Raw genomic sequence first — 26505 nt, 5'->3', positions numbered from 1 at the left:
TGCCCTGCAGCCACGTTGGAGCCAAGGCCCAGGAGAAGGCGCTGTCCTGGCCCAGCAAGCTGCCGCTGCGCTCTGCGCTGCGCTGCTCTCGGCGTGGCAGCGGGGCTCAGGGCACACGGGGCAGCTGTGGCCGCCAGGCAGAGTGGGGCCCATAAGACCCATTCCATGCCGGTGTGAGTTTGCTCGGCACTGTCTGTGTTCTGGGGATGGATCAGGCCTGAGCAAGGTGTGGATTTGTGCTTCAGTAGCATGAGGCTGGGGGTGTTCGCCTCCAGCTTCCTTTGCCTCTGCTGCCTTTGGTCATCTCTTGATTTCCTGGCGTCTGCCTGCTGTGTGAGGGCAGCCCTGGTCTCGCCCAGCACCAGGACGTGATGGATGTCTCATTTTTGCCTTTGCAGTCCCGCCTTGAGTTCTTGTCTCCACTCCAGCTCTTTGTAGAGATGTCTGGGCAATATCCATCTCCCACAGTCTTCCTTTCGAGAGTTCGTCTGTGCCCAAATGAGCAACACAGCTCCATCCATTCTGACCCCAGGTGGTCTCTTGGCATCCTGTGGGTCTTGGGGTCATTAATTCTCACTTGTTTTTGCTGGGACCTGCTCTTGTGGCTTTTGTGCCTCTTTCTCTTCCTCAGAACTCCATGAGAAAAGCTGTTTGCAGGCCAGAGTCCGGAGCCTGTCAATTGAGCATCTCAAAGGCTGTGCCTCTGCATGATCCTAAACATCGGCTCTCGCTTCCACCGCCCACGGGGGCTGAGTGTCCCTCAGGCTGTCCCCGTGCTCTCTAGGCTCTTCATCCCTCAGCCCACTTGCTGGTCAGAGGCAGGCTGTGGAGCTGGACGGTGGCTACCGAGGGGCTTGAGACCCTCTGACAGCGGTGCAAAACGTGGAGCAGGCCCATGGGAGCCCCCCACGGCGGTGCGGGACTCTCTCTTTCTGCTCTGGTGGAGATTTGAGTCCACGGCAAGGGAGAGTGCTAGAGCTGTGCCCTCAGGTGTCGCGTGGGGGTTGCGTGTGGTCTTGTCTCCTCTCCGGCTTCAGCAGCCCCCGGCAGGCAGAGCCCTTGCCCGCGCCGCCCTCTTGCCCCCGTACACCCCATCCTCCTTCGGCTGTGCTGCTCTGTGCCGCCTGCCAGCTGGGACCTGGCACGGTGGTGTCCCCCCCCCCGCTGCTCTGTGCCACCAGCGCTGTCACCTCTGCTGCTGGCCCCGCTGCCCCCCCGTCCCCCTGCCGTGCCTGGCTCCCCCGTGCCGTTGCCGGAGACTTTTCCCCCAGTTTCTGTAACCTCTGCGAGCGAGCGGCCGAGGATCGCTGACTCTGGGGAGTGCTCGTCTTGCCCTCTGCTTTACCTTCTTCATCTCGCTAATCTGATGACCGGAGGTATGCGAAGCATTTCAAATATGGCCTCGTTCGCTGGCTCCGGACAGAGCACGCAAGAGGCGTTTCTTCACACTCCTATTCCAGCCTGCCGCTTCTGTTCCCTCCTCCCATGGGCATCCCGCTGCGGTGTGCCCGTGCTGCTGCAGCGCGCGGGCACGGCATGGGGCAGGCTGCGGGGCCCGGCGGGGCTGATCGCCGTGGGGCCCATCGCGTGTGCCTGGCTCGGGGGGGGACGCCGGACCGATGCGTGCTTTACCGGTCGGATCCGGGGCGTGCCGGAGGCTGTGGGCAGAGGCACGCCAGCACCCGGCTCTCCGTGAGCATCCTTTGCCGCGTGGGCGTGCGACGAGCGTGTACCAACAATGGGGACCAGGACGTCCCTGCTGCCCACAGCCCTGGCACGCGCCCAGGTCCCCTGCAGCGCTCCAGCGTGGTGGAAGGGCCGGGAAGGACACGGCGGGGCGAGCAGGGCTGCTGGCTCACCTGCCTGGGGAGGTGTCCCGGGGAGGGGGGCTCTGAGCAGCACCGTGGCAGCCTCAGGCAGGGCCGAGCCTCGTCCTCCACCCACCAGGCTGGGCGGCGGCGATGAGGCCGCGGAGCAGAGGCCCAGCGCAGGGCAGGAGGTTTGGGTGTGCTTGGGTGCTGCTGCCGGCCCAGCGCCCCTTGGCACAGGGTGGCACGGAGCTGCGGGGTGGGGGACGGGGGTGCTGGCCACGTGGGGAGCAGCTGGCCTGGGGAGTCCACCGGGTGCCCCCGGGAGCCCCAAGAGCAGCTAGCGTGGGCCTCACACCTCCTGGCCCTGCGAGGAGCCTTTGGCGCGCGGCTGAATCGAGGCGCCCCTGCTCGCCTCGGTGGGCTCCCGTCATGCGCCCGCGTTGTGCGGCTGCCGAAAGATTGGTTTGGGTTTGTGCGGCGCGCTTGCCCCTTTCTGAAACTGTTAATTAAATCACTGCTTGTCCAGAAAGAGGATGCAGGGAGGACGCTTTTCCTCCCACAGGCAGGGGAAGTGACCCGGGAGGTGGGGGGCAGGGGGGGACAAGGGCAGCTGGGGCACAGGGGCCCTGCAGAAAGCGTCACCGGTGGGGTTTTGCAATCTGTCTGGGCCCTGCCTTGCCTGGGGGGGGGGGAGGCAGCGGTGCAGAGGTGCTGGGGAGGGGGCTGTGTGTCACCTCGGGGCAGCAGCATGGGGAGGTCCTGAGGGCCCCGGGGGGGGCGGGGAGGTCAGCTGTGCCGAGTCGCGCTGTGCCAAGCTGTGCCGTGCCGAGCCGAGCCGAGCCGCGGGAGGAGGCAGTGGGAGTCTGTCAGCGGCTCCCAGCTCAGCTGAAGTTGCTATTTAAAGCTGGGGCAGGAAAATAAATGCAGAAGATGAGAAGGGGGAGGTTTGGGGAAGGGCCCTGCGTCCCTCTGCCTGTGGGAGCGCAGGGGCGCGGGCAGGCTCTGGCTGACCCCAGCCTCCCCATGCCCCGCGGCCCTCGGGGACAGCTGGTGGAGCCTCGTCCCCAGGGAGGGGCTGGTGTGACGGGGCGGGGGGGGGGAGGTCTGGGAGCGGCGCGAGGCGTTTGCGCCGTAATGCATCAGGACAGCTTGCAAATTCCAGCAAGGTGCTGTCTGCGGCCGAGCGTGCGCTGCCTCGCGTCCGAGGGGGCCACGCTGCCACAACAAGTTAGGTCGCGGGGTGCGGCAGCCGGGGGGGCGCCTGCTGCCTGCCGCGTGCGGCCTGCGGAGCCCCCGCTCCCGAAGGGCTCCGCCGGCGGAGCCCCGGCCACGCTCCTGGAGCCGGTGCCGCGGCTGTGGGGGCTGGAGGACGGAGCCCTGTCCTCCTGCCTGCAGAGCCCCGGGCTCGAGTCCCTCCTGGAACCGTGGCAGAAGTCATTTGCGAGCTGCTGAGCCCCGGGGTGGGAGCGCAGAGCCGTCAGCTTTGCGTAGGGGGGAAAGCGAGGCAGAGCGGGATCGCTGCTGGAGGTGGCCCCTCGCGGGGACGTGGCGGGAGGCGCGTGCTGCAGTCCCCAGCACTCGGGGGGGTGCAGGATGGAGCCTGGCCTGGAGCCCCCCCAGTCCCCGAGCTCAGCTCCTGTCGCCGTGGCCGGGTAACATCTGGCTGCCACGGGCGGCTCCGCTCCCCTCCGGCGCTGCTGAGCTTCCCGGCGCGGAGCTCCCCATCTCGGGGCGTGCTGGTCCCCGGCAGGACTGCGCTAGCGCGGCATGCGATGCCAGACTGACACCGTTTGGCTCGGGAAAAGCTGTGTGTTCGCACATGGGCGCTTCCAAAGCGAGCAGCTGGGTATGTGTGCGGAGGAGGAAGGAAGGAAGGGGAAAGCCAGCCGTCAGGGCGTTTCTATTGATGAGTTTGTTTTATCACGTAGGTGTCGAAATACTTTGCAAAGAGAGCAACTAAGCAATGTTTGGGCCTGGCCTTTAGCAGAGGCGTGATGGGAGGGAAGGGGCCGGGGCTGGGCTGCAGCGTGGCCCAGGGGCAGCACGGAGCAGGGTGCGAGGCTGCGGGGGGAAGGAGCCGGCTGAGGAGCAGAGCACGCTGCTGGGCAGCGCGTGGCGGGCAGGGTGCTCTGGGGGTCCCAGTGAACCTCTGAGAGGTTGGCCTTCCCCCCAGCCCTTCCTAAGAGGCAGGTTGTCACCCTGCCTCTGGATACTCGAGCCCCCAACAGCTGAGGTGAGGGCTGTAGGTTTCTCTCCCATCCGTCGGTGTGTCCAGATCTGCCTAGCACTGCTTGGCTTCTCTCCTTGCCAGCATTAGGTTTTGTTTCCTTAAATAAAGAGCCCTTAAAAACGCTCATTAGCCATCTTAATGGGAAAACCGGAGTCACCTTGAATGCAAAAGCAGCGGTGCGGTCGCTCCCTGTGCCGGGCTGCGGGTGCCGGACGCTGCCTCCCTCCCCGCTGCGCCCCGGTGCCCGGTCCTGCAGGCGGCGGAGCTGCCGAGCGCCGCGCACCTCCCCGAGGCGCTCAGCCCCTGCGAGGACGGGGCCTTTTTATTTGTAAAGGCGTCAGGGGATTAGTGGGAGGATTAGTAAATATGACCCCAGGTAAAGATTAAGACAAAAAAAAAAAAAAAAAAAGATGTTTTTTCCCCATGCTGATGCACCGTGAAGATTAAAATGGGATGAATTCGCACAGCCGGCAGTTGGTGTATTGGTGGAGGGGGGCTTTTGGCAGGAGGGACGGAGGGGGACGGCAGCGGGGGCAGGTGACTGGGGGTGCTGGTGCCAGTACCAAGCGCCCCCCCTGGTCTGGGGGTGCTGGGTATGAGCTGCAGGGCGTCTGGGCTCCCACAGGATAGAGAAGCAGGGGGCATGGGGAGCGTTTTCAGCTGTCGTGCCCTCGCCTGCACCCGCACCGAGTGCCCCAGTAATTGCAAGCAGCCGAATCCTGGCAATACCTGACACTGCTGCAAGGCTGCGGCTCCAGCAGCTAATGCGAAAGGACGTTAACTCGACAGGGAAGGCTAGAAAACACTCAGAGCATCTGGGGAGGCAGGAGCAAATCAGCCCCCCCCGCCCGCAGCTCTCCCCTGCCCGTGCAGGAGCAGCCTCTGTTGTCCATCGGACAACCTCGTCTGTCCCTGGCATCCTGAGCCTCGTCCTGCAGATGGGCCTGGGGCTCCCCGCCGAGCGGCGAGCTCTGGGGATTAGCTGGGGACTTGGGATTTCGGCTGCATTCTGAACGTTTGTCAGGCGAGGCTCCTCTTTGGCCGGGCCCCCGCCGTGCTGCGGGTGCGTGCGGGCTTGGCGCTGGGCTGGCCACGGCTCGGTCGCTGCTGCTGCTGCTGCCCGGGGCTGGGTGGCGGGGTGGCCCCTTGGGGACGAGAGCTCGGGCACTGGTGCCATCCCGGGGACGCTGGTGCTGCCGGACGGGGCAGGCGCTGCCGCGTGGGGTTTGGCCGCGGTGCCAAACCTCGGCGCGCACGAGGAGGCTGCGAGCCCTCGGGATGGCCAGGGAGAGGCTGCTGGCCTCCGCAGCCTGCCTCAGCGGTGTGCTCCTGATTTATGCCGGCGCGCGCAGGAGCTGATTGGGAGCGGGAGGTGCTTGGTTTCACTCTGCTTCAGGCCTTAAATTTTGTCGCTGCTCATGTCTCAGGCGGCACACAATGGGAGTGGGACCGGCTGCCCTGGGCTGGAGCCCCCCGCTCCCTCTGGTGCCCGAGGGGGAGATGCTCGGAAATGGGGGCGAGGGAGGTCCTGCCTCCCTGCAGGGCTGCTGTGCGCAGGGGAGGACAGGACCCTGCCGGGTGTCTTTTGGGAGCAGCCTGGGGGCACGGATGGGTCCTCTGGTGCGGGATGGAAAGTGGTGACGGCTCTGAGCTGTGCCCAGAGCAACAAGAGGGTCCAGATGGTGTCTCTGGTGCATCCTCCTCCTCCTCCTTTCTCCTCCCATTGGACGTTTGCATTTCTGGCTCAGGGCTGTCTGCCTGCTGAGGGGAAATCCTCCCCTGGAGTTGGGACCCTCTCTGAGGTTTGTGGTGTGCTCTGGGAGGGAAGCAGGGTCCCTGCAGAGGCAGGGGCTGCACATCTCCGCAGCGTTCACCCTTCCGTATGGGCTGAGCATTGTGGCGTCAGTTTTTAGAAAGCGTGAGGGTGGATCTGCTGCTGCCAGCTCAGGACCGGTGTGGAGCTGGGACCTCCCGTCCTTCTCCAAGCACTTGGTGGGCAAACACGCTCGGCCATGCTGCTGGCGAGACCTTTCTGTGCAAGGGCAGGGCGGGGTGAATGTGGCAGTGGGATGCAGAAGGGCAACAGGCAGCTCCCGTGCTCCGGTCTCCTTCTGTTTCTGCTGGCATTGTGCTGCTTTCCTGCCCCCTCTGTTCCCTCTGTGTCCCCCATGTGTCATGCGGAGGTGGGTGGTGGGAGTCACTGAAACTGGAAGCCTCAAAGCTGGGGTCCCTGACGTCGCACACGGCCACGTCCCAGCCCCTCCTGCCTCCGTTTCTGCCAGCGGCGGCGTGGTGATGGCCGACCTTCCTCCCCAGCCTCCCCTGCCGTGCAGACCCCTGCTATGTGCTGTCCGAAGGGGGGCTCTTCGGGAACCGAGCGTTCCAGGGGCTGCTCCTCCACGCTGTGGCCGGCTCAGCAGTGAGCGCTGCGGAGCTCACCGGGAGAGCGCCGAGTCGAGGGCTCCGCAGAGGTGCCCCTGGCAGGGGGCTTTGGAAGACCCCGAGGCTGCTTGAGCCCCTGCTGCCTCCTCCTGCTGCTGGCCATGAGCAACCAGCGGCGTTTTGGGTGTGTTTGCAGGTGCCCACCCCTGGTGCTAATGCGCGGGAGGTGCATGGCGGGGGGCACCAGCCCCTTTGATCTGTGCTGCTGCTCTTGGAGGGGGAGGATATGGGGTTCCCTTTTCTGGGGGCGAGGCTGTTCCCTGCTCAGAGCCTTTCCCCTGCCCGCCAGGAGCGGAACAGGCGTTGCTGCAGCAAGTGGAAAGTTGGAGGGGTGAAGCACGGCCATTTCCCCTCTGAGAGCCACCTCTTGTGGCGGTGTCATTGGGCTGTTTTCCGCAGGGACCCTGGCGGCCGGCACCAGGGACACTGCTTTCTTTCCAAGGTGAGTGGCGTTACGGACGAGCCCTGTGTGTTCCCCAGCCCCGTGGCAGAGGAGGGCACACACCCGCTTTTTGGTCTGTGGGTCACCTTTAATCCTGCCGGTCAAGGCCGTCCTAGAGAGGCCGTCCTAGAGACCCATCTGTCACCCTGCTTCTCACGACAGCTCGTGGGAGCGGAGCAGCTGAACTCTCCCCGCTGGCCCCGAGGGAGACGAGAGGACAAGGGCAGGATTTTTTTCCTGGTGCCAGGGCTGTGCTGTGCCATCCCTACAGCAGCACCGGCTCGGGGAGCTCCAAAGGTCAGGGTGCCCGAAGGCATCTGGGTGCCGTGCTGTGTCCGTGATGTGGGTCTTGCCCGTGCTGTGGCCCTGCGGGACGCGGCGAGGACGGGGAGCAGAGGGGCACTGGGGTCGAGATGCTGGAACAAACCCCAGGGCCGTTCTGCTCTGCCTGCGTGGAGATCTCGCTTGCGTCCTGTGCCTGGGTGGCGTGGGTCTGCTGTGATGTGAGGGGATCGGGCACCTTGCTCCCCAGCAGAGGTGGAAGGGTCCCCGGGTAGGAGCAGGAGCCGTGGTGCCCTCCAGGGGCTCAGGTCCCAGTCTTGCCAAGTCCCGTGCTGGAGGACCAGGTGCTGATGTTCCCCTCCCGGGCTGCCTTTGCACTGCGGCACTGCCGCACAGCGGTGCCAAGCCGGCTGCGGCCCCGTGCCGAGCGCTGCGCTGTGCCGGGGAGCGGCCCCAGCGCCTGGAGGACACCCCGGGCTTGCTGGGCCCTCGTCCCCACGTGGCTCCGCCAGCAGATGTGGCCTCAGAGATGGCTCTGAGCACCGATCCCCGTCCCTCCGTCCTGAGCTCCCCAGTGCAGGGGTGCCCCAGAGGGAGGAACGGCTCCGGGGTCACAGCCTGTCCCTGCCCCGCGCCGTGCCGGGGCTGCGGCTGGTCGCGGATGGAGCATGGGCAGGATGAGGCCAACGTTTTTGCTGGGTGCAGTGGAGCCCCGCATGTTCTCCCTGCCCCGGTCCCTGCCACAGCAGTTGGAGGCTGGGGGGCTGCGTGCAGGGCTCAGCACAGCCTCAGTACTCCCCCACCGGGGGCCTGGCTTTGCTTAGGTTTGGGAAGAAATCCCCCCAAGGGCAGGAGGAGAAAGAGGCTTCGATTTTCGTCAGCGAAAATTTTTGCCCATGAGAAAGGCAGTGCTGTGGTCTAAATTAAGTTTAATGATTTTAACAAATCTCCGTGACCCCTCAAGCCCCCCAGCCACCATCGGGCGAGCTTTGGCCTGGGGTGTGCAAGGGCAGCAACAGCCACAGGGATGGGGAGCGGGCCGAGGAGGGCCTGGGGTGGGGAGGATGCTGAGTTCCCATGCCTTTGGGGCTGAGAGTGCCCCAGACTCGGTTTGCCGGTGAAAACAGCCTCCCCCTGCTGCAGGGCCAGGTTGGTGCCTGGCTTTCCCGGCACGCTCCCGCTTCGGCCCAAGCAGCAGCCGCATCCCCGGCGTGCGGGTGCTGGTGCCGGCGTGGGGCGCGGGCAGCGGTGGGGCTGTGCCTAGGCTGGGGCTCGTGCTGTGGGGCTGCGCTCCAGCCAGGGAGAGGTGGTATTTGGAACAAGGGCTGCGACTCATAGGAAATCACGTGGCTCGGAGACCTGGGGCTTTACGGGAAGAGAGATTAGAGAGGAGAGGGGGCGAGCGCGCAGGGGCTGGTGCCTGGGGCTGCAGCCCGCAGCGGGAAGCTGGCTCGCGCGCTCCCCGCTTGCACGCAGCTCTGCCACGGCTGGGGGAGCTCGGTGGGTGCTGAGCGTGGCGAGGCCCCGGGGGCTCGGCCCCGCTCCGTGCCCACCCTGCGCCCCGCTGCCGGCCAGCAGCAGCAGGCAGCGCAGCTCGCGCGGGGAGACGGCACGGGGCAGGTGGGCAGCAAGCCCTCCCTCCCCAAAGCAGATGGTCCCTCCGAAGCGAGCTGCCCCTTCCACATCGATTACCCGGGCTGGATGGTTAACGATTGCTTTCCAGGGTTAATTAAACTCTCCTCGTCAGGGCTGCTGCACCGTGGGGGAGGAGCGTTCCCTACCTGCGCTCGCACTGCCTCCGACTGCAGCCCTTGGGAGGGAGTGAGCCTGTGGCTGGAGCCGGGATTTGCTTCCAGGCCAGCACTCGCCCTCAATATAAATCCAGGAGCATGGCAGTTGTGCGGGGAGGATCTCTGCGATGGTCGGCTCTTCTCTCTAGGGCATCTGAAGCACGGCGTTTGTCAAGGTCAGCCGTGGAACCGAGAGTTAACCAGCTCACCGCGGCCTTGGATGCCGGAGAAGAGGCTGGCGGGTGTCTTCTCCCCCGTCTGTCGTTATTTTTTTGAAACCAGCCTGGTCCCTCCTCCCGCTACCTTGTTCCTTTAGGTTTAGGCTGCAAACACGTCTCTATTTCCAATTATTTTTAAAGCCGTCAAATATTTGGCAGCTGGACAGTCATTGTAAAGTAGCGTGTTTTGCAGAGCGGGTCACCAGCCATGCAATTGTTCAGAGTTTCTGATTCTTGCATATATAAATACGCCCTTTCATCAGGAGCTCTCAGTCGAAACTGCCATCTTTTGCCTCATTGTCAACATCGGCGAGGTTACGCATCATTTGCTGACTCACAGCCTCCTGCTCTAATTACTCGGCTAAACTCCCTCCGCGGAGCTGGAGGCCAGTCCAAGCCCCTCGCTTTCCCTCACCCTGACCCAGTGGCCGGTGAGCCCTGCCTGCGGGGCCGTGTCCCCGTCCCGGCGCTCGCCACGACCTCCCTGCCCCGTCCTTGCCCGCTGGGCTGGCGGAGTGGCCGCAGGGAGCTGGCGGGCGTCCCCACAACGGTGCTGCTTGGAGCGCTGAGCGCAGCCGAAAGCTTCAGCTACTGCCACCGTGGCCCCTGCCTGCTCGTGCCCAGGGGGCTCGGGGAATCCTCCGTGGTTCTTGCGTTGCCAGGGTCTTGTGCCCCTGCCAGGGTTTGGTGGCTGGGGCTGGCCAGCACGGCGAGTGCGCTGCCCTGCCGGGAGAGCGCGCAGCATTGCCCCGGCCCGTTGCCCAAGCACCGCGCACAAAGCAGGGCGCCCTGTCCCTTTTCCAGGCGTCTCCCACCAAGGGACGCTGGCTCCGGTGCTGCCGGGACCCTGGCGAGGGGATCATTGGCGCCGGGACCCCCAGGGTCAGCGGGAGTCTCCTCTCCTCCCTCTGCGGCAGCACCAACTCAGACAAGCTGTGCACTAAACCTGTTAGCTTATCCTCTTTTATCCCAGTCTGATATGATCATCCGCACTGTAAGCTTTCATCCAGGCCCAGCGTGATTTCCAGCGTTGGAGTGATTTGAACAGACGCCGCAATTACTGCAGGCTTGGTCTCACCCCACTCCTCCGCACCGGCTTGGGCTCCTCCGGAGGGCTCCTGTCCCCACGTAGGTGCCCAGAAGCAAAGCTGCAGAGGATGGCACAGGCTCTGGTGTTAATTATTTGCATTATTTCTTAAATACCCCTCATCCCGTGCTTGCTGGCCTGGTGGTGTGCCAGCAGTGCCAACGGGAAGCGCCCCCCACGCGCGGTGCTGATGCAGACCTCACTTCTGGGGGCTTGTGCCCTCCTCTTCCCAAGGGGGACCCCAGCTTGCACCCCGCACCTGCTCCCCCGTCCCAGCAAGCCCAGCCAGATTTCTGCAGGGCCCGATCTGGATTTAACGCGCTGTTTTTATCTTCCCATGTGTTCGGTGGTAATGTTGTGGTGGAAACAATGCCCCTGCAAATCCAGCTTGCTCGCAGAGGTGAAACCTAGCCTCGTAATCCAGTGGTAACAGCAGCGCGCCAAGCCCAGTAACGCAGCAGTGCTTGCTTTGGAAGAGCAGATATTTTATTTATTTATATATATATATATAAAAACATATATGTGTTTGCACAGGCTTCTGTCTGTCACAGAATGGTACAACCACGCATCTTATCTTGTAAAGCCATATTTTGGCCCTTTTTTCAAAAGAAAGTGAATTTTAAGCACAGGAGACAGTGATGGTTTCTTTGGAGCTGTTACGATCTGCCATGTACAATAAATCCGTCTTAGTTTGTGGATTATTGGCCCAATAGACCGTAACAGCTCTGTCAGCCCCTCCTGGCATGCTGTGTCCAGCGAGCTCAATGTTGTGTGGGTTTTCCTTTTTTTTTTTTTTAACAGAAATTTCCTAAGGATTTTTCCATGCCGTGTGCATGTACAGCAGCTGATATGGAAATCACAGGAGCTCAGTTGTGTGCCCATTTTTTTTTTCTTTTTTTTTAAATATTTCCCCTCTGAAAATACCCGAAGGCACAAATCTACATGATGGAGTCCAAGCCCCCAAAATATGTTAAAGCATAAAGGCAGAGCTGTCACTCTTACGGAGAGCAGCAGGATGGCACGGAGCTGTGTTTGAAGAGCAGGTCGGTGGTTTTGGGGCTGGTTTTGCTGGTTTAGAGCAGGGCTTCACCTGGGCTGCCCCAGTTCCATTCCTGCTGGCCGCTTCTTCCTAGGTCCTGCGTGTTCCACGCAAACGTGAAGCAGTGATTCTGCAGGGCAGCGCGGCTGGGATGGGGCGTGATGCTGCACGCTCCTGTCTCCTCCAGCTGGAATTTCGGAGGGGGGCCGAGCCCCCAGCCCCTGGATTGGGGAAGGGGGAGCTGTGAGGCGTGGGGCACAGGCACAGGATGCCAGCGTGGGGACAGCGTGCAGGGTGCGGGCACGGGGCTCGGGTGGGTGCTGGTGGGGGCAGGAGCCTGTCCCCTGCCCTCTGCCACCGTCTCACTTGCATCCTGCCCTTTACCTGGGCTGTTCCTTTCCTCCATCTCGCCGCGGCACCCATCACCCCTGTCCCTCCCTCTGCTCGCCACAGGTGCCCTGGGGGTGCTGGTGGCCAGGGCACAGGGGGCAGTGAGTGGTGCTGAGCCTGGGGTCCCCTTTGTGCCCGGCATGGCACCGAGGGCACCTGTGGCACTGGATCCGGGTCCCTTCTCACTCCGTGTGACCGCACCTGGGGTCAGCAGGGCCAGACTGAGGGACGGGGACAGCAGGGACAAGGCCAGCGGCATGCGGGGTGCAGCTCCCCGGCTGCTCTGCGGAGCAGGAGTCGGGCGTCCCTGGGGGCTGGTGGCATCCCCGGGGGCCCGTGGCGGGGGGATTAGCGCCGGGGCAGCTGGTGGGGGGAGACACATCCCTCTTTGTCCTCGAGGCCGAGTGCTGCGTGGGAGCGCTCAGGGCTGGGACAGAGGTTTGGGGGGCTCGGGGCACGCTGAATGCTCTGGGCTGTCAGCCGTTGGCATGGCCCGCGCTGCGCTGGGGCTGGCTCGTGCCGGCGGTGCCATGGGGCCTGTCTGGTGGCGCCTTTAAGGCCCCCAGCCCCTGTGCTGGGGGAGCTGCTTGGGTCGGAGCAGCTCTGTAAGCCCATTAAGAGCTCAGCGAGCCTTACGCCTCGGGGGTCTTGCAGCGGGGACTTGCACTAGTCCAACATAAACGGCTTGAGCTGCGGCGGGGCCGCCCGCCGCGGGGGCGCGGGGATGGTGCTGTGTGGGGATGGTGCTGCGCGCGTGGTGCCGGCAGCCCTGGCTCCCAGCACGAGGCCGGTGGTCAGGGGCTGCAGCTCAGGTCCCTGGGGGGGCGGTGGGGGCGAGGTGCCTGGGCTCGCCCCCAGGCACCACCGCCGTGATTTTCCCAGTGCCTCGTCCTGAGGGGGGGTCTTCCTCCTCCTGGGCTTGTGCCACGTGGAGGAAAGGTGCCGGGAGGGTGCGTGGGGCCCAGGGCAGCCGGGTGGCCGTGCCAGGGGGTGAAGCAGGAGGAGAGGGCCCTGCCCGGTGAGGGGTGCCACTGGGCCTCATGGGGACTGTTTGCTACCCTTAACCTGGATGTGCCAGATGTCAGACATGTCAAAAACAAACAAAAGAGGAAGAAAATTAGGATGAGCCTTTGTGAATGGAAATGTGCCTTCTGCTGTTTTGCTTGTACAGTGTTCTTCACAAACTTTCCCTTAATCACGTCTCGGGTTTGCCAGCAGCCCACTGGAAGACCGATGGGGTCATCCCGGGCACTTCCCAAAGCGCCGGTGGCCCACCCTGCCCGTGGCGGTGGGTTTCGTTTTGCCCATTCCCCCGCTCCCCAGGCTCAAGACTGAATTCCCCCAGCGCTCCCGATGCCTGTGGGACGGGGTTGGGGACAGCAGGAGCAGGTGGTGGGGACGGCAGCAGCTTGGCAGGAGCCAGGCTCCTTCCTGTGACCCCCTGCGGCACCCCCGGCCATCACCGACCAGCGGTGCTGGTGCTTTGTCCTCTTTGCAGGTCGGTCTGCCCGGGGCTCTGCTTGGACCCTGCTGCTCCTTGCCTTGCTCCTGGCTCTCTGTGGGCACTGCTCTCTTCTCTGAGCCCTTCTGGTGCCTGTCGTGGGCCATCCCCTTGCTAGAGGACATCAGGAGGGGAAGGAAGGCGCTGCCTGCCCTGCCTGGCCGGGAGCTGTGCCCAGCCGCCATGCAGGCCGCGTGGCAGGCTCCTTTCCCTGTGCCTTCCTCCCCAGCTCTCTCACCCTGTCTGTAGGTGACACGGGAGGAAGAGCTCACACGTCTCCTAGGGCTAGGGTAGCATGGAGATGGCCAGCAGAGCCACAGCCTGGCCAGAGAGGCTGGCGGGGAGCAGCATCCCATTGCGTCAGTGCCCTCAGCTGCTCCTGAAAGCAGAGCCTGGATCGTCCCGTGGGGCTGAGCCCTGCTCCTGGGGCTGTGGCCCATGCCCCGGAGGCCCCCTTCTCCCTTCTCCCTTCTCCGGGCCTTGCACTGCGACAGGACCCGTCTGGAGACAGGCATGTGGGCATTGGGTTTCATCCCCTCTCCATGGGTGAAGGAAGATGATTCTCTTGCAGGGGTCATCAGCTGGACCGGCAGCTCCCTGGGAAGGGGCTAGGGGCTCTGAACCCATCCGGGGATGGTTGGGGCAGGGGTAGGCAGCAGTGCAGCAGGCACTGATGGTGGCAAACGCATCCAGCCACCACCGTGTTCCTCAGCCATTGGGGAAGTGAGAAAGGGTAGAAACATTTACGCCTAACTCTAGTTTGAGTTGCAAACCCTTGGAGCTCAGGGCCGAGAAGGACCAACAGCCTGCCTGAGTGCCTCTGTACGTGGGTGAAGGTCCTGAGATGCCGAGCATGGGCACAGGCAGCGATGGTGCCTGGAGCTCCTGTCCTAGCAAGGCCTCTCTGCTCTGGGGCTGGAGCCCTGGCATCCTTGAGAATGCGATCAGAGGGTGGATTGCCCGTGCTGTTAGAAACCCCTGCCCTGTGCTTTTGTGTTTGTCTGGCCTCAGCTTCCAGCTTTGCCAGGCCTCTCTCCTTCACATGAAGAGCTGTTCAGGGCCTGGTGCTCTCTCCCCAGAAGGGTGCTCACACAGTTGTCCCCTCAAGTCACGTCTGTTCGATCAGGTAACTGCAGCACGCCCTTCCCACCTCGTACCGTACGGTGGTTCCGTCGTGCTGAAGGCATGGCTCTTCCGTCTTCATCCCTTTTGCACCACCATGTGAGCCAGCTTGTTCCCCGGCTGCTCTTCGTGGTGCTGCCTGCCGAGCAAGCCCCTCGGCTCCGTGCTGGGCATCCTGCAGCCCCTTCGCTGCCTCGTCCCGGCTTGTGCCATGCCTGATGGCGGTGGTGGCCCCTCGCTCCTTTCCAGCTCCGCTCTCGGGCAGTTGTGGCTGGTTTCTGGGATCTGCTGCTCCACAACCCATCCCACCTGTGCTTTTTTGGTGAGGCAGCGCTGCTGATGTAGTAACACTTCCCGTGGCTGTGTGCAAGACCCCAGTGGAAGTCCATGTGCTTTGCAGTGATCCAGTGGCTTTCTGTCACCAAACTTGTCATCTGACCAAAGGACACCGGAGCTCTCCCTGCTGTGCCACCGTACCCCGGAGGCACCGCCCCGTGTCCAGCCGTTCTCTGGGAACTGTTTTCCTGGCGATTCTTCCATCCTCTTGCCTAGGACTGCTGTTTTTCTATGCCGTTCTGGTAAGCTACAGAGAAGGAAGAAGTCCTTCCCCTCGGGTTGAGGAAGCATCAGGAACCAGGAGAGCTGGTAGACATTCTCTCCAGCAGAGAGCCGGGCATGGGGCTCAGTGTCCATGCAGAACATGGCGTGGCGTCGGTGCAGGATTCCCTCCGTGGTCCTGGTGCTGCGTGGGGATGGAAGAACAGAGGGATGGGTGGAGGGACAGAGGGAGGGTGGTTGTGGCCAGGGGCTCTGCGTGGCCCGAGTCTCCCTTTCCGTGGGCTGATGGCGTCCATTCGCTTGTGACATCACAGACAGTCGCTGCTGGAACCAGTGTCACAACAGCGATGCCCCAGTTCTGCCGCCGCATCTTTCCCCTGCTGCCCCCCGAGCCCAGCTGCGGGCTGCCAGGAGCTGGCTGTTCTCGCTCGAGCCCTGGCGTCTCCGAGCGCTGGGTGTCACTGCTCGTGGCCGTAGTGCAAAACCTCTGTGGCTCTGCTCCCCAAGGGACGAGGGGCCGGGTGCTCCATCTGCACCAGGTATGGAGGGAGGAGGGTCCTGGGTGACCTCCCCTGGGCAGCGTCTCCTTGCTGCTTCTCCCGTGATGCTCCAGCTCGCCCGTGGTGTCAGATGCTGTACCGCCCCGTACACCCTGTGCCCTGTCAGATGCTGTACCGCCCTGTTCTCACTGACCCCGAGCCTACAGTGAGGCAGCTTTGGGGCTGGAGGGTCTGGGACTGTGGCTGTGCCACCGCCAAAGGGGAGGAGAGGGGCAGCAAGGGTCACGGGAGACCTGAGCGGACTTGTGGAAACGGTGCCTGCAGTTTCCCACAGCAAAGGGCAATGACCAAGCACCTGCAGAGCATCACGGCTCCAGAGGTGCGAGGAGCAGGCGTCCCCACCCGCTGCTCCCTGCTGGCCTTGTGCAGTGGCGTTCCCTTGCCGTCCTCCTGCTTGTCCCAGTGGAGCAGAAGGCGAGAAGCTTGGGGTGTGGGGATGAACGGTGGCCGTGGCCACCAGCAGGGACAAGCTTCTGGCCATGAGGTGCTGGCGCAAGCGTCTCTCTTGTCCGGTGCTCCTGCAGTGCTGGGTGCTTGTGCTGGTCCCACAGCAGCGGTGGGCTGGGTCTGGAGGCTTCTGTGCGGGCATTTCGCATCCTGACAGGTGGCAGGATCTGCATCTTCTGCCTGATGCAGAAGAGTGAACCCAGGTCTGCCCTCCTCGCCTTTCTGGGCCCCAGGCTCCCCGATGCGTGTGGCCAGGCTGGTGGCATGAGGACACGGCGGCTGCTTGGGTCAGGCGGTGTTGTCCTGAGGTGCCTTGACCCAGGGTCTCCAGCTGCCGTCACCCCCAGCTCCAGCAAGACATTGTGCGGCGCCGGGCAGCCCTGCGAGCGCGCACAGCGGTGTGGGAGCTCCTGGGCTTGTGAGCGATCGTTTGGTGCCCGACCGGGAGCGCCGGGGTTTGATCTGTATTATTGTAGATTTAAAAAAAATGTGATTGCTCTTTCCCAGTTCTTGTGTTTCCTGAGAGCGGTCTAGTTTCTAGCTTATCTTCAGACAGCCTCAGGGGTATTCCCTTGGAGTTTGGGAGTTTAATCAGGCATTGCTGGGGCATGTGAACTCTGCGTATAGCGGCTGTTCCCATGGAGGGGAGAGCCTCTTGCAGATATTTAGGTTGGCGTGCCTGTGCTGGGGGCTGGGCCTGGCTGGGAATGTGCGGCTCCTTTTCCTGGGGAGGGGACGGGGAATGCCGGGTGACGACCTGCTGGGCAGGGGGTGGCTCCTTGGCTCCTGGGCAGCGGGCACGGGGGCTTTCTGCGGGCAGCCCCCCCTGCAGTGGGGCTCTCAGGAGGCAGCGGCCGTGCTTGGCTCACTGGCTGGCTGCGCGGCGCAGGGAGGCAGCTCAGCCCCTCCAACCCTGGCTCTGACACCTGCGTCCTTTTTTCCCAGCCGCTGAGTTTTTGTCGTAGCATCCTGGGTGGGGCCCACGGGTCCCCGCCAGCCATCCTGACCCAGCGCTGCGCCGCCGCCCTCCTCCCAGTCCTCCTGCAGCCCCGGCCCCTCCGGCCCTCGCCCAGCTTCTCTGCTCCTTTTGTTTTGGGTGATTTTTAATTCTGCCACTAAGCAGACAATCAGGACCTGCGTGGAAATGACCGATAGGCGAGATGCTGGGCTTTGCTTTGCTGGTGAAATCGAGGGCTTTTGTTGCTGGCTGTTTAGCAGGCAGTATTTCTTTTTGGGCTGGATATATTCCTGGCAAGAAAAATGATGGATGCTCTGTTTCGTTTCCAGTGGCAGTGTTTCAGATTCCTTGCTCCAGGGCAGAAGCTGAGCTAACTCCGATTCCGGAGCAGCTCTGGTACCTTGGCAGCTTAAAGGCCACGGGGTTGCTTGAATGACAAGTGGCACTGAGCACAGGGAAGGCTCGGGAGAGTCGGTTTTGTGCAGCGTGCCCTCGATCTCTTGCAGGAAGCGGGGCGGGAGGAGTGAAAGCCCGCTGAGCGGGGAGGGAGCCTTTCATTGTCTTAGTGCTTTGCAGGCAGAACGTGTGGCGTTAGAAAGCGAGCCCGACGCACAAAGGACCGGAGCGCCGTGCCTTCCTGGCGAGTGGGGACGCGCTGCGTGTCGCTGCCGGGGGTGGCTGGGTAGGCGGTGAGAAGCACAAAGTCTTGGGGCACAACTTTAATTCCTCTGCCCTGGGAGCTCCTGGACTCCCCTCGCCCCCTTTTCTGCCCTGACCCCCCGTTATGTTCAGCGGGGGGGGGGGCTGGGTGCAGATCCGGGCCACCGGCTGTGCTGAGAGCGGTGTCCGGTGGCGCTGGGAAGCCCAAACCTCTGGGGAGCCCCAGGTGCACCAGCGGGGCTTGGCCGCTGCCCGGGGAGCACAGGACGGGGTCCAAGGCTGGGGGATGAGGCAGCTCTGGGGTTTGTTCCCACCTGGGTGGAGCTGTGGGTCCAGAGCTCCTGCAGGGAGGACCGCTCCTCACCAGTCCCCTGGGGCTCCTGGAGGCACGGGGCAGCTCCTGCACTGAGCTGGGGTTGTGCCCAAAGTGGCCACAGGGCTGGGAGGAGACCAGCCCGCACGGCTCGGCTGCGGGGTGCTGGGGGCTCTCTGCCATGGTACAGAGCAGTGCCGTGCCCACCCCCAGCCCTGGCCATCCAGCCTTCCTCCTTTTCTCCCTCTTCTTCTTCCTATTTTTCTTATGCAGGCATGGCCAAGTAAAACATGGTGCTGACCAAAAATAACAACCACAAGCAGATCCAGACAATGGATAAGCCCCCAGTGAGGGCAAGGGCGACCCGAATCCTCCCAGAGGAAGATGGGATTATTCTGCGTCCTATTAGACATCTGTCAATAGCTGCCATTTGTGGACCCCGGCTGCTTCCTGATGGCACAGCCACCTTCCTGGTGTTAAAATGACTCCTTCAGCAGCAGCCCGTGCGTGCTGGATGAGGGCCCTCTTTGGGTGCAGGCGCTCTCAGGGCCCTGGGCTGATTTTTTACTGCTGTCAGCACAGCAGCCTAGCCCTCGGGGGTGATTTTTGTTGTTGTGGGAGGCTGAGATGCTACCAGGTCCTCTCCAATGCCCACATCTTCAGCCGGCAGAGGGCTGACCGGCTGGTCCACATCCTCACTGCGCCCCTTCTTTCGCATCTCCTTCAGGGCTGATCCCTGTGCTTGGGCATTCCTGCGGCGTGGGCACAGAGGCTGCAGCCCTGCCCCGCCAGCCCCTGAGCCACCGGGCTCATCACCAAGAGCCGTGAAGTTTCTGCCACGCGCCGAGGACAAAACGCGGATCTGCTGAGCTGGCCCCGGTGCTGTCACACGTGTGCCTGCTGCGGGGTGTGCCTCTGGCTCCCTGGCCTGATGGGGTGGTGACGCAGCTCCTGGGGCGCGTGGCCGAGCTGGCCCCTCGCCCTGCTGCCCGTGGGGGTCCTGAGCATCCCCTCAGGGGGTGCTCTGCCATCGCGTTGCCTCCGGAACCTGCGGGGTTCTGGGGGGACGTGGTGTTGGGAGAGCTGGGAGAAAGAGGGGCCTTGGTGCTGGGACTGCTCTTGGACGTGGCACTGATGGATTTGGGGCTCTTCATCAACAAATACTCCCATGCTGCCGTGCCTACAACTTTGTTTTTAATTAACTTCTAGAAGCTTTGCTGATGCTGATCAGTCGCTCTGTGACCTGGTTATCAGTTATACCCCAAGTAATTTCTGCTTTAATCGGCCCATCTGTTAACTGTGGTGATTCACACATCTTAGGCCTCGTAGCTCTGGAGGGCTGGGGGGGGTCTCCCCGGGCGAAGGCTGTCCGGGGTCCCTCTGCGGCACTCGGTGCTCCTGCCGGGGAGCCCAGGGCCGTGGCGGGGCGGCTCGGTGGGAGGGCTCCCTGCAGCTCTCTTGGCTCAAGGGAAAGCGGCATGTCTCTGCCAAAACCTCTTTCGGTTCCCTCTTATGTCCCCTCCCACTTGGAGGGGTTCAGGTCCTTTCCTTTGAGACACGCTCTCAGTTTTGCTCTGACCCCCTGGGGTAGGGCAGTGCTCGGGTAGCGGTGCCTGCTGCGGTGCCGTGTTCCTGCCCTGGGATGCTGCAGCCGTGGGCTCGGTGTCTCCCGGCTGCTGGGGTGGGACTGCCTGGCGGGCAGCAAACGTCCCCAGTGCCCTCCCCATGGGGTTGGTCGGCCCGGTCCCCTGAGCACCGCAGCCCTGAAATAGTGTCGGCCACCTCCCTTGGCAGCGTGATGGGGAGGCACTGAGGGGGCTCAGCTGCACCCTTCGTGCTGGAGGTTTCCCTCCAAGAAGGTCTGGGGGATTTGCAGGGTGGTTCTGGTGGGCTGGGACCACGTCTCATTTCCGAGGTGGACCAGTGCCTCCTCGTCCCACAGACTGCGTGCTGGCTTGCTGGCTGTCTGGAGGGGACAGCACCTCCTGTTATTATCCGGGATTTCATGGGTTTACCGAAGTGCTTGCTCTTCAGCACCCGTTTTGTGTCGTGCCTCCTCCTCCGGCCCTGGGCGTGGGACGGTGCCGGGGAGCTGACGCCGGGCCGGGAGTGGGCGAGCATGGAAGCGCTCCCCAGCGGAGCCGTGCCACGGCGCGTGAATGTCAGATGCTGCTTGGCTGTGAGATCGGCTCCTGCAAACACAGATCTGTTCAATCCCATTTGGAGGGAGGTGGGGGAGGCGGGGGGGGGGCTTCCCGAGTCTCAATCTGGTAGGTTTTAGTTACAGTCGTTTTCAGATTTGGGCAGCGAATGGCGCAGCTTTGGCACGGGGTGGGGGGGTAAGGGGGGGGGCTGAGCCGTGCAGGGAGAGCACCGGGGGAGGTGACGCTGCCAAGCCCCCCATTGTCCCCGGGCTGCAGGGGCTGGCTGTGGCTGGGCTCTCCTTCGCCTGGGTCCCCGGGCAGCAGCTGTGTGAGCAGAGGAGGGGGAGGAGGCGCCTGGAGTTGTCCACAGGGCAAATGGAGCCCTGAAACACTCGGATGGACGTTTCAAATCGCGTTATCTCCATAACCGCCCTGCTCTGGCCCTTCCAAGTGGCAGCGGAGATAAGTGGATTTCGAGGGAGCGCCTGGTCGTCTGACATTTAAGACTCCTTAATCCATAACTACCACCCCTCAAAGGCAGGACGGAGCCACGTTTCCCAGCTGGGTGCCGTGGGACAGCCCGAGGGCCCGCGTGGGCACAGGCAGTGGCTGGTCCCCGTGGTGGTGGCCGAGCACCAGGGCAGGTCGGGTCCCTCGAAAGCGTGGGGCCAGCAGCTGCCTGGACCGTGGCGGGGAGGAGATCGGGGTGCTGCCGGCAGCACGAGGTTGGCTCTCCCATTTCCCCTCCGGCACAGAGGTGGCGATGCTGTTGGTGACATATCTGTCTGCTCGGCGCAGCAGTCGTGCTCTCCGAGGAGGGCCAGGGCACTTTGCTGTTGGTCTGAGTGGGTCTGTGCAAGGCAGGAGCCGTTGGGGAGGTGGCATTTCTCTCTGCCCGCTGGTCTGGGCACGCACAGGAAGGCGGCGTGGCCCCGCTGCTCGTCCCTGGTGGGCGCGTGGGCCGTGGGCAGCGTGGCACGGTGCGCCTGGCACTCGCTGGTCCGGCTGCGTGCGTGCCCAGAGCTGTTCTTGGGAGGCACCGCAGGAGCGGTTGTCTGCAAAGAGAAGGCCGGTGGAAGCCACTCTGAGCACCATGATGATTTGCCATCTGCTTTCAGGGCTATTTCCAGATGCTGGATTTAATCTTCCATAGCCTTTTTAATTCAGGAGTTGGCTTCTTAGCGTCCCCCAGTGCCACCTCGGTAGCAGAGAGGAGCAGAGCGGCTGCCACAACCAGCCCTTCCTTGCCCATCTGGCGACCTGTCACACCTCTGGCCAGTTCACCTGCAAGTGCCCAGGGCGAGGCTTTGCATTTACAACACTGCCGAAAAAAACCCAAGCCTCCGTGCCCTCCCTGGATGTCCTGAAGTGGGTGGTGGTAACTTTCTTTGCGCATCCACGAGCTGATCTTCTGGCTGGACCAGTTTTTGGGAGGATGAATGCGAAGAGCAGAGCTTGGGGGCTGTTGGGTTGACAGAGATGATGACTTGCAAATGGAGTAGGTGAAGGATGTCCTTGTCTTTATCTAATGGTACCCAGTGCCTGTTAACAGGCCCCACGTTCCTGCCGAATGGGTGTCCTACAGGGACATTTCGCCTTGGGAGACTGCGGCTTGATTTCTCCCTTCCTGCCTTGGTTCACCTTGGTTTCCCCATGTGTTTTTGGCTTTTAAGTGGCCAGGATGCACCACGGGCGCCCTGGGACACCCATCACACCCCCACCACTGGCATCATGCCCATCGTCCATGCTGCAGGGGTCACGTCTGACCTCCCCCCCCCCCCCCCCCCCCGCCCCGAGCAATTTGGGCTGTGAGGGTGCCTCCAGCCCAGGGCAGCAACAAGGGTTAGGGCTGGCGGTGACGTGGTGGGTCTGTCTGTCTGCCTGTCTGCCTGTGTGTCTGTCCCAGTGCTTTACTGGGAGGTGGGGGCCGTGCTGGGTGGCTGGCCGCTGCCTCGACTGCACGGGGAGGGGCGAGGGGGGAGGAAGCAGGGACAAAAACCCCGCGGTGGACACAATTACAGCCACGTAGTGCCTCCTTTTTAGAGGCTGAAAAGACGCTGGTTTCCCTTCCGTCGTCCGTCTGCTCCACCTCTGCCGGCCAGACAATGGCGTGGCCCCAGTGCCCACCAAGCAGTGCACAATGGGGAGGGAGCCGCGCTCCCGGAATTTAAAAAGCTGAACTTTTATTTTCTCTCTTTGTCTCTTGAGCCTGGGAGCACCTCGGCTTCAGCTTTTCTTCTTTTTTTTTCCTCTCTTTACAGTCGTGTCTGTGCATGGCTGAACGAACAGTGGCTCTTACGGGAGGAGATTGATTTATTTAAAATTAAAGGAAAGCAGAAGTTATTTTTAAAGACAAGAGTTTTTACATCTGAAGGAGCTGATTACTTTCCAGTAATGCTGGGCAGTGGACAGTGAAATAATGCAGGGGGGCTGGAAAGCACCGTCCGTCATTTTTACAAGAAGCAAAGCGCCTCTCCCGCTCCTCTCTGACGATAAACGGCTCCTGCAATCAGGGAGCCGCTTCGCGCACCGCTTGATGATTGCTCCTGCAGGTGCTGGGCCACGGGAGCTCCTCTTGCCACCTTTTTTCAGAGTTGTCCCAGAGTTGGGTGGACCGAGCTGAGCCCCGGGTGCAGCCCTGCTGTGGCAGGGAAGGGGAGCAGTGGGGTGCGCCGCTCTGGAGGTTTTGGGTTCTTTTGGGTGAAGCCCGTGGAAAGGAGAAGCCTGGGGCTGGGATGGCAGGAGCCGCTGCTGGCTCACGCAGGGAGCGTCCAGGCTGGCATTCCTGGTCTCTGGGGCAGGGAATTCCACGGAGGGGCAGCTCCAGGCAGGTTTCTGGGGCTGCCCAGCCCTCTCCTTGGGCTCCGGCTCTCTTGGAGCTCACGGGCAGCTCGGGCCCTGGGGCGGGGGCTGCCAGACCCGTCCTGAGGCTCAGTCCATGCTGCAGGGGATCCCGCAGGGATGGTGCTCAGGTCTCTGTAGGCTCAGGTCTCTGTAGCCCTCTCCAGGACTGCCCAGGACCTTGTGCGTTGGGCTGGGGGCCACTGGGTCTGGCCTGGGGCCTCCTGACCTTGTTGGTGTCCCTTTGAACCCTGGCACGCCTCCAGCCTAAGCCGTGCGGTGCAAAGACCTGGGCGAGCAAGCGCATCACATGCTGCTTAATGCCACGTCTGTAGCTAAGCACCTTCCGACAGGGACCCAGATGACGCCGCCCGGCGCCTTCTCCAGGGAATGGGGGCCGCAAAGGGGGGCAGGAGCGGAGAGGGGGGGGGCGTCTCTGTCTTTACTCAGGTCAATCATAAAGACGGGATTAAGATAATTAATTCCTTCCCCCCCACCCCAGTAATTAGCAACCTAGGCAGGGGCCGGGGAAGAGCGGCCAAGACGTGTGGGGGCGTGGGGTGGCCCCGGTGGCTGGGGGGGGCCCCTGCCTGTGCCCACCGCAGCCGGGCACCCCGCGGCCTGGGCCCCGGGAGCTGGAGGCAGCGCCAGGCGGGTGCAGATGGCGGGGAGCTGGCGGCCGCGGAGCTGCAGCTGGGACAATGGCGGGATTGTGCGGCGGCGGGGCTGCTGGCTCGGCACGGCTGCCCCTCTGCTCCGGCAGCTGGGTGCTTTCCAGGGCACCCGGCTGCGACGGCCGGCAGCGCGCTTGGGTGGAGAGGGTACACGGTGGCGGCTCCGGGAGCCGTCGTCCCCAGGGGCAGCAGGGAAGGGGCTGTGGGGGCCTCGTCCCGCTGGTGCAGAGCCTAAAGCGCAGCGCTCCCAGCCCAGGTTGCTGTGGGGCACTCCGGGGGTGCCCGTGGGTCCTGCAAGTGACAGGTGGGGACAAGGAGCAGCGGGACCCACGCATGCCTTGCCTGCAGCCGCTCTGAGGGTGGGAGTCCCATGGTCCTCACTGTCCTTGGGGAAAGCCATTTACGAGCAGCACACAAAGCCCTTCCCCTCCTGGCAGGCTCTGCCGTGAGCAGCCCACGTCGGCGGAGGCTGCGGGGTTCGCTCAGCCCCGGCTGGGGGGGGGCTCCAAGCTGCTGGGACCTGATTTACACAGCGGGGTGGGACCAGAGAGCAGGTTCCTGATACAGCCAGCTGGAGAGGGCCGGCCGTTACGGCCGACCGCGGGGGAAGATGTGCCCTTGGAAATAACTGATGGAGACGGAGACCGCAGCGTGCTGCTGTGCGGAGAGAGGCGTGGAGGCGCAGGGCTGCCAGGAGCACAGCCAGGAGGGAGCTGGGCATCGGGGGGGGGCTTGGCGGCAGCAGCAAGCTCCAGCTGGGACCGACGTCGTGCAGCCAGTGTCCTCCCTGCTTCAGTGCCCACAGCCTGCCGTCCTGTGGCATGGGGCTGGGGGCCCCACAGGCAGGGCCACGGCTGGCAGCGAGCCCCCAGCTTGCTGCGGGAGGTGAGGGGCATCCTGCTGTCCCACTTGCACTGCAGCAAGGCCAGCGACACGCAGCGGGGTTTCAAAGAAGGGAGTGCAACAAAGAGCCCCAAAAGGTGTCTGAGTGATACCAGAGTCAGCTCAGGCTCCATCTGATTATGGGGAGGACAGAAGCGTGAGTTTGGCAGGCTGGTAAATCCGGGTCTGATCCAGCACGGTGCCCTGGGGCTGCAGATCCCTGCTCAGTGGCTGGCTCCGGCTGTGAGCTGCTGCCTGGGTGTGCGGGGCAGGGCCCAAAGCGGAGTGGCCCTGTGCAGCCACGCGGCGCTGCCGGTTGGAGCTGCGGGCCTGCTGCTGCCAGCCTGCAGCCCCGGCCCATCGCTGCCTAGGCATGTGGGGCCTCTGTGCTCGGCGGGGCTTCTTCTGGCCCCCGCGGTGGCGGCAGGGGACGAGCCCATTTTGTGCTCTCCCTGCCGGCCGCGGCATGGAGGGGCAGCAGTGACCGAGCTCCTGCAGCCGCTGCGAGGGGAGCCCGGGAGCCTCCAACCCATCGGGTGCCGCACCGAGCGCTGGCGTTGCCGGCGCTCCTGCTGCAACGGGGTGAGCCCTGCTGGGCGTTGCACGCTTGGCGCTCGCCCCCCGATCTGCGCCCACGTGGCCACGGCCCTTCCTTCACCTGGGCAGGGACTCGGTGCCAGCTGCCCAGCGAGCTGCCCGGAGGCAGGCGCTGCCCGCCGCAGGGGGAGCAGGGCTGCCGCCCCGAGCGGCGGAAGAGGAGAAGGGCCGCAGGAAAGGCGGTCACAGGCGGGCGTGAGATAACGCCGCCGGGCTGCTTTATCTCACATCCTCCCGTTAGATGCTTTTCCTGCCGCGCTCCCCTTCTGGCCCCAGCACCAGTCGCTTTTGTCATTAAGGTGTGACCCGTCCTAACGCCGCAGGAGCGAGCCGGGGATGGGGACGGGGCCCGCTGCTCCCCGGCACCCCGCGGCCGCCCGGACGGAGCCGCGTCCTGGCCTTGCTGCCGACCTCTCCCTGCCCGGCCCGGGGCTGGGCCACGGCGCTGCACACGTGGCCGCCAGTCGGAAGGGCAGGCTGTCCTGCCGCTGCAGCCCTCCCTTCCCACGTGAATTGGAGAGCTCCAGGCTGGAACCCGAGTCCTGCATCGATCCACACTGCATCTTAAATCCCGCAGCAGCTGAAGCAAGCGGTTTTAGTGCAAGGGTGGGGGTGTTTTTCTCCGCAGGCGAGCTGTCTCCTGTGTCGGGGTGAGATGGGCTCTCTTCCTGTTCCAGTAATGTGGTATTTGGCACGGGGACCTTGCCCCCGTCAGCATCTAACGGCGGTGCTGTGAGGCAGTGCGCAGAGCTCTGCTGCCGGGCTGTGTCCGTAGGAAGCATCCTGGGCTCTAGCAGGGTGCAGGCACCGTGAGGCTGCTGCGAAGGGAGGGAGGCTGGACACAGGGGTCCCAGCAGAGCCTTCCGTGCGTGGCCATCTCCCTGCACAGCGAGTAGGACCTGCGGGACAGCGGGGCTGTAGGAATGCTGCCTGCGTGGGGGCTGCTGTGCGCAGCCTCCCCAGGGCAGCGTGGCAGGCGAGGGGCCCCCTCCGGCACTGCCCTCCCCCAGCTGTTGCTGGGGTGGGGACGTGGGTTCCTGCTCTGCTAAGCCCTGGAGCTTTTCTCCTCTAAAGCCTGATTACTCTGGCGGTGCCTGTGCGTGCGTGCATGCGTGCGTGCTCGGGAGGGGAGGAGGAGGAATTTCACAACAACAAGTGTTTGCAGCCACACTGGGCCCAGCTGCCCCCGACGCGCCCGAGGGGCTGCGGCGTTGCTTCTGCACGGAGGAACCGCACCGAGAGGGCTCTGCCGTCACCTCTGCCGGAGCGGCGGTGCCTGTGGTGGCCGTGCGGGCAGAGCACACCGGGGCATGGCACCGGCGGGTGGGCAGGCGGGCAGCGAGGGGCTTGGAGGTGGATGCTGAGGCTGCCCTGGGGCTCCCGTCACCCGTCCAGTGCTGGAGTGCAGCGCTGGCCTGGGGCCGAGGGTGCAGGAAGAGGATGAGGAGGGCAGCCTAACTGTGCTGGGCGAGCAGCATCTGCAGGGAGGGTGTGGGAGCCGTGGTACGCCAGCTCTG

The 26505-nt window shown here is 63.7% G+C and overlaps 1 protein-coding gene across 5 annotated transcripts in view; it reads left to right on the top strand.

Moving 5' to 3' along the window:
- Window positions 1-26505, top strand: part of CXXC5 (CXXC finger protein 5) — a 39191-nt gene that overhangs the window by 6043 nt on the left and 6643 nt on the right. The gene's annotated exons all lie outside the window — the stretch shown is intronic.

This window comes from Anser brachyrhynchus (assembly GCF_964034855.1).
Source record: "Anser brachyrhynchus genome assembly, chromosome: 14".
Classification (NCBI taxonomy): domain Eukaryota; kingdom Metazoa; phylum Chordata; class Aves; order Anseriformes; family Anatidae; genus Anser; species Anser brachyrhynchus.
The sequence above is the reverse complement of the archived record's forward strand: the minus strand, read 5'-3'. Positions and strand labels throughout refer to the sequence as shown.